The sequence below is a fragment of the Somniosus microcephalus genome, chromosome 13 (genome assembly GCF_052327205.1).
Source record: "Somniosus microcephalus isolate GS21.2 chromosome 13, FLI_Smic_1.0, whole genome shotgun sequence".
Classification (NCBI taxonomy): domain Eukaryota; kingdom Metazoa; phylum Chordata; class Chondrichthyes; order Squaliformes; family Somniosidae; genus Somniosus; species Somniosus microcephalus.
In genome coordinates, this window is record NC_140999.1 from 37,853,435 (window position 1) to 37,859,906 (window position 6,472).

At 45.5% G+C, this 6,472-nt stretch overlaps 1 pseudogene; it reads right to left on the bottom strand.

Moving 5' to 3' along the window:
• Positions 1-499: 499 nt before the first annotated feature.
• LOC147108237 (uncharacterized) lies at positions 500-1,240 on the bottom strand (annotated as a pseudogene).
• Positions 1,241-6,472: the final 5,232 nt, after the last annotated feature.

Genomic DNA, 6,472 nt, shown 5'->3' on the forward strand with positions numbered 1-6,472 from the left:
GTTACACTGTTTTAATTGGCCTAAGGCCCGCGTGCACAGTTGCTGATTGGCTAATTCCCTATCTCGCATCACACAACCTTTCGCCTCTACTTATTGTCACATGATCTTTATAATCTCACCTTATATTTTTGTAACCTTTAGTAAAACCACCTGTCTGCATTTCTGTCTCACCGTGCCCTGTGTGGTTTTACTTATCTCTAGGTTCCATAGTTTGTGGTTGGTGCTTCTGAGCTAATTTCATATAATCTTGCAAAAGCACCGAGACCTTGTGGTCAGCATGTCTACGATCTCCGCCAGTCGCTGTCTCAACCGTTTCTAGTGTGCAAGCTGCATTGTTAACCCCTTAATTCCTGAAGGGCGCCGCTGCTCCACTTCAGTCCCCCTTTTGGTCCTTGGCTAACCTACCCAAGATGACCAATTACTACTACTACTGCCTCAGGCGTCCCGCCCCGCTTGCAGTGGCCAGCTGCTAGGTTGGGGACACCTAGTGCGTTTAGAGCTAAATAATTCCTTCGTCTTGCACACGTTTGAGCAGCTTACTCTGTTCCTCAACTATCGCCTTTGCCCTGGTTTTGTTTCTACGTTTTGAGCAAGCAGCACAAGTTATTGCAAGCCAACCTAAAGCTAATATTAATTGTAGCGCTACCAGTACATGAGAGATGATGCGGATCCAAGGGTGGCTATCTACGTTCAAGCCCCAGTTCCAGGCTGTTTCATACCACGGTATCTTACGGAGTTCGGTTTCGATCTCCTTATCTAGTTCCTGTAACTCTTGTTTTAGGAGATGGTATCGTTTTATGTTCTCGCGTAGAGGGTCCCTAAGCTTCTTTAGATCCTCTGGGAGATGCGGAATGGGCACTGCGAGGTGTTCCTCGTATAGCCCCAGGTCCGCTCCTATCTTGTCTGTTAGATTCTGGGTGACCGTTTTTCGTGCGTGAATGTACATCATCCGCGCACGACCGATTGTCACGGGTAGGCTGGGGGTGAAGCAGAAGTTGGGGTTAGTGATACTACATGTCAGTCCGCCATAATTGTACGTCCGTTAGTTTGTCATTACGCAGTACTCACCCTTTCCCCGGTAGGCAGAGTGGGTCGGTTCAGAATCCGCTGGGCTTATTTCCAGCACACATCCGACAGTCTGATTGAACCCACACCCATCCTTGCTACCTTGCCCCACCGGGTGTGGGCAGCTCGTGAGGCTTCCTTCCCTGCAGCACCCAATCAATGAGACCCCTCTCATGGTTCCGTTTCTTTTGATCGCGTATTGATCCATTGGGTAATACCGCAGGTAGCCCCTTCCCCTGATCAATCCTATGTTCTCTACCTCGTACTACGGGTATGGTTTCGCGTGCACCATCCCTATCAGCAAGGTGTGAGAGTCAGTGCACCCACCCATCACAGGGTAGACCTTTGTCATGCCCTTTCATGTACAGTCATCCAGTGATCCTGGGTGCTGTGCCAACTGCAGTAGGTGGGTACTATTGATCCAGTCGGTGACCCTGCCTGTCTGCATCTGGTCCAGGTTGTGTCGGAATTGTCCTAGCATCCATCCCCCATATGCGTGACAAGTGTTTCGCTTCACCCCCTTGGTGGCATCCTCGTATTCTCGGTCAATTAAGCGATTAATGGTGGTAGCATGCCCCTCCATTATCACAAGTCCCTGTAATAATGCCTTCACGGTCTCCTGTCCTAGGTCTACTCCCGTCCGGACGTCACCTGTGTGCCTCTGGAGCAAAATCTGCATAGTCTCTTTAAGACTCTGAGCTTGCTTTCATGGATTGGATATCCAGGGCATTTATAAGGGACGTGCCGGTATTTATTCCAGTCAGTACGTCATTAACTAAACCTCGCTTATGACGGCGGAAACCTGTGTGTCGAGGCACCGCATATAGTTAACACGTGGCCACATGTTTCTACAGGCATGTAGTATCTGTGGCACCCCTAGTAGATCCCTAAACTTAATCCACATACATCTCTGATATGTCCGTAGGTTCGCCCATACCCTATCACTACCACATTCAATACACAAGGTCCTATTCTACTTTAACTCAACGCCCAATATCGTGAGTTGGGTTCCCTTACACCCGCGAAATGTTCGGCCCGCTCCGGGAAAATTGGTCCAGCTGCTGCTCTTCCGTCGGAATATACCCGTCAGATATACTCTCTCTCCGACGAGGACCTGTCGGTAATTCTGGTCTCCCTGGCCCTCTGGATGTTTGCAATTTCTCAGAAGGTTTTCTGCTCCTATGGCGTCTAGTAGTGTCCCTAGTACTATCAGGATCGTGGTGTAGAGAGGCAAGATTCTGTGGGTAGAACTTAGGATGGGTGGCTCGAGTGTCCGTTGTACGAGGCCCATGCTACCTGGAACTTAATCTCTGGATTATTACCTGAGCCACGAGCGAATTTGGCTAGGACAAATAAAATTAGAGAGTTAAATGCGTGGCTCAAAGACTGGTGTGGGAGAAATGGGTTTTGCTTCCTGGGACACTGGCACCAGTACTGGGGCAGGAGGGAGCTGTTCCGTTGGGACGGGCTTCACTTGGCCAGTGCTGGGACTAGAGTCCTGGCGGATCATATAACTAGGGCTGTAGAGAGGGCTTTAAACTAACTAGTGGGGGGGAGGTTCCTAGAGAGCAAATAATAAAAATGACAACAGAGAAGGTCATAGACTTAGGTAGCAGTGGGGAAATTAAAAACCAGAGCGTGTCAGGAAGGGGCAGAAGGTATGGAGTAAAAGGTAAAGTAATAAAAAGGGCAAAAGCAGGAACTAAGTGTCACAAAACATCTTTGAAAGTTCTCTATCTGAATGCACGTAGCATTCGTAACAAAATAGACGAGTTAATGGCACAAATAACTACATATGGGTATGATCTTGTGGCCATTACAGAAACATGGCTGCAGGGTGACAATGCCTGGGAATTAAACATACCAGGTTATTTAACGATCAGGAAGGACAGGCAGGAAGGAAGGGGAGGTGGGGTGGCTATGTTAATAAAGGAAGGAATCACTGTAATACAGAGAAATGATATTGGGTCAAAAGATCAGGATAATGAAACAGTTTGGGTGGAGATAAGGAATAATAAGGGGAAAAAAGCACTAGTGGGCGTAGTCTATAGGCCTCCGAACAGTTGCAACTCTGTTGGACGGAGTATCAATCAGGAAATAGTTGAGGCTTGTAATAAGGGAACATCTATAATTATGGGTGATTTTAACAATCATATTAGTTGGACAAATCAAATTGGGCAGGGCTGCCTTGAGGATGAGTTCATTGAGTGTATTAGGGATGGGTTTCTTGAGCAGTATGTAACTGAACCGACCAGGGGGCAAGCAACCTTAGATCTGGTCCTGTGTAACGAGACAGGATTAATTAAAAATGTCCTAGTAAAGGATCCCCTTGGAATGAGTGACCATAACATGGTTGAATTCCATATTCAATTAGAGGGTGAGAAGGTTGGATCTCAAACAAGCGTGCTAAGCTTGAATAAAGGAGACTATGAAGGTATGAGAGCGGAATTGAGTAGAGTGGATTGGGAAAATAGATTAAAGGGTAAGACGATACATGATCAGTGGTGTACATTTAAGGAGTTATTTTACAACTCCCAAAAAATATATATTCCACTGAGAAGAAAAGGGTGTAAAAGAAAAGACAGCCATCCGTGGCTAAGTAAAGAAATTAAGGATAGTATTCGACTAAAAACAAGGGCATATAAGGTAGCCAAATCTAGTGGGAGGATAGAGGATTGGGAAAACTTTAAAAGACAGCAAAAAATAACAAAAAGATTGATTAAGAAAGGGAAGATAGATTATGAAAGTAAATTAGCAAAAAATATAAAAACAGATAGTAAGAGTTTTTATAGTTATATAAAAAGAAAAAGGGTGGCTAAAGTAAATGTTGGTCCCTTAGAGGATGAGACCGGGAAATTAATGGTGGGAAATATGGAGATGGCAAAAACACTGAATGAATATTTTGTATCGGTCTTTACAGTAGAAGACACTAAGAATATCCCAACACTGGACAAACAGGGGGCTAAAGGCGGGGGGGAGCTAAACACGATCAAAATCACTAAGGAAGTGGTACTCGGTAAAATAATGGGACTCGAGGCAGATAAATCACCTGGACCTGATGGCTTACATCCTAGGGTCTTGGGGGAAGTGGCGATAGGGATTGTGGATGCATTGGTAATAATTTTCCAAAACTCCCTGGACTCGGCAAAGGTCCCGGCAGACTGGAAAACTGCTAATGTAACACCCTTATTTAAAAAGGGCAGTAGACAGAAGGCTGGAAACTATAGACCGGTTAGCCTAACATCTGTGGTAGGTAAAATTTTGGAGTCCATTATTAAGGAGACAGTAACAGGACATTTGGATAATCATAATTTAATAGGACAAAGTCAGCATGGTTTTATGAAGGGGAAGTCATGTTTGACAAATTTGCTGGAGTTCTTTGAGGAAGTAACATATAGTGTGGATAAAGGGGAACCAGTGGACATAGTGTATTTAGACATCCAAAAGGCATTTGACAAGGTGCCACACAAAAGATTATTGCTCAAGATAAAAAATCATGGGATTGGGGGTAATATTCTGGCATGGATAGAGGATTGGCTATCTAACAGAAGGCAGAGAGTTGGGATAAATGGTTCATTCTCAGACTGGCAATCAGTAACTAGTGGTGTGCCGCAGGGGTCAGTGCTGGGTCCCCAACTCTTTACAATCTATATTAACGATTTGGAGGAGGGGACCGGGTGTAACATATCAAAGTTTGCAGATGATGCTAAGATGGGACGGAAAGTAGTGAGTGAGGAGGACATAAAAAACCTGCAAGGGGACATAGACAGGCTAAGTAAGTGGGCAGAGATTTGGCAGATGGAATACAATACTGGAAAGTGTGAGGTTATGCACTTTGGCAGGGAAAATCGTAGAGCAAGTTATTATCTTAATGGCAAGAAACTGGAAAGTACTGAAGTACAAAGGGATCTGGGGGTCCTGGTGCACGAAACTCAAAAGGTTAGTATGCAGGTGCAGCAAGTGATTAAGAAGGCCAATGGAATGTTGGCTTTCATTGCTAGGGGGATAGAATATAAAAATAGGGAGGTATTGCTTCAGTTGTACAAGATATTGGTGAGACCGCACCTGGAATACTGCGTACAGTTTTGGTGTCCATACTTAAGAAAGGACATACTTGCTCTCGAGTCAGTACAAAGAAGGTTCACTCGGTTAATCCCGGGGATGAGGGGATGGACATATGAGGAGAGGTTGAGTAGATTGGGACTCTACTCATTGGAGTTCAGAAGAATGAGAGGCGATCTTATTGAAACATATAAGATTGTGAAGGGGTTGGATCGGGTGGATGCGGGGAGGGTGTTCCCGATGATGGGTGAAACTAGAACTAGGGGGCATAGTCTTAGAATAAGGGGCTGCTCTTTCAAAACTGAGATGAGGAGGAACTACTTCACTCAGAGGGTGGTAGGTCCATGGAATATGCTGCCCCAAAAAGCTGTAGAAGCTACATCATTACATAAATTTAAAACAGAAATAGACAGTTTCCTAGAAGTAAAGGGAATTTAGGGTTACGGGGAGCGGGCAGGAATTTGGACATGAGTCTAGGTTCGGATCGGTCATGGCCCTGTGGGTAGCGGAGCGGGCCCAGGGGCCGTGTAGCCTGATCCTGCTCCTATTTCGTGTGTCTAATTCTGTTAGATTCAGGAGATGGTTCTGTGACAGTAGATTGGCGGTTAGGATCAGATCAGCCATGATCTTATTGAATGGCGGAGCAGGCTCGAGGGGCCGATTGGCCTACTCCTGCTCCTGTTTCTTATGTTCTTATTAAATCTGGTTGTCACCAGATGTTAGTACATCTTTGGCGTCTGGTCCATCATTCCTGTGTGATTTAAGATCGTTTGGGTTAATGCAATATCGTTTTCGTTGTGTCCAATGTTTCCTCTCATGCCTACGCATGCGCACGTGTCACTGGTCATGGTGACTTCAAATGGTCCGGTCCATCTAGGGGAGAATCCTGACCTTTCTGGTGCGACTTTGACAAACACTCGTTCGCCCACTTGTGGTAAGGGCTCTAATACCCCTTGGAGTTTGTAATCCTTATCTCTAATGTCCTGTTGCGCCTTTACCTGTTGTCTAAGTTCTTTCAACTGGTTATCTAATGTTTGAACATAACTCCTAATTCTATCCTTCATGGGTCCCAGTCCCTCGCTGCCGGCTGCTATTCCCTCCGGTAAGTGCATTGCTCGTCCGGTCATGAGTTCATACGGTGTTAATCCGGTTACTCTGTTTGGGGTTGCTCTTAGTCTCATTAGGATACATGGAAGGACGTCCACCCATCCCCGTCCTGTTTCGGTTATAGCTTTGGCTAATGCTATTTTTAGGATTCGGTTCATGTGTTCTACCATTCCTGAACTTTGTGGGTGATATGGGATGTGGAATCTCTGCCTTATTCCTAGTTGTCTACAGGCTTCTT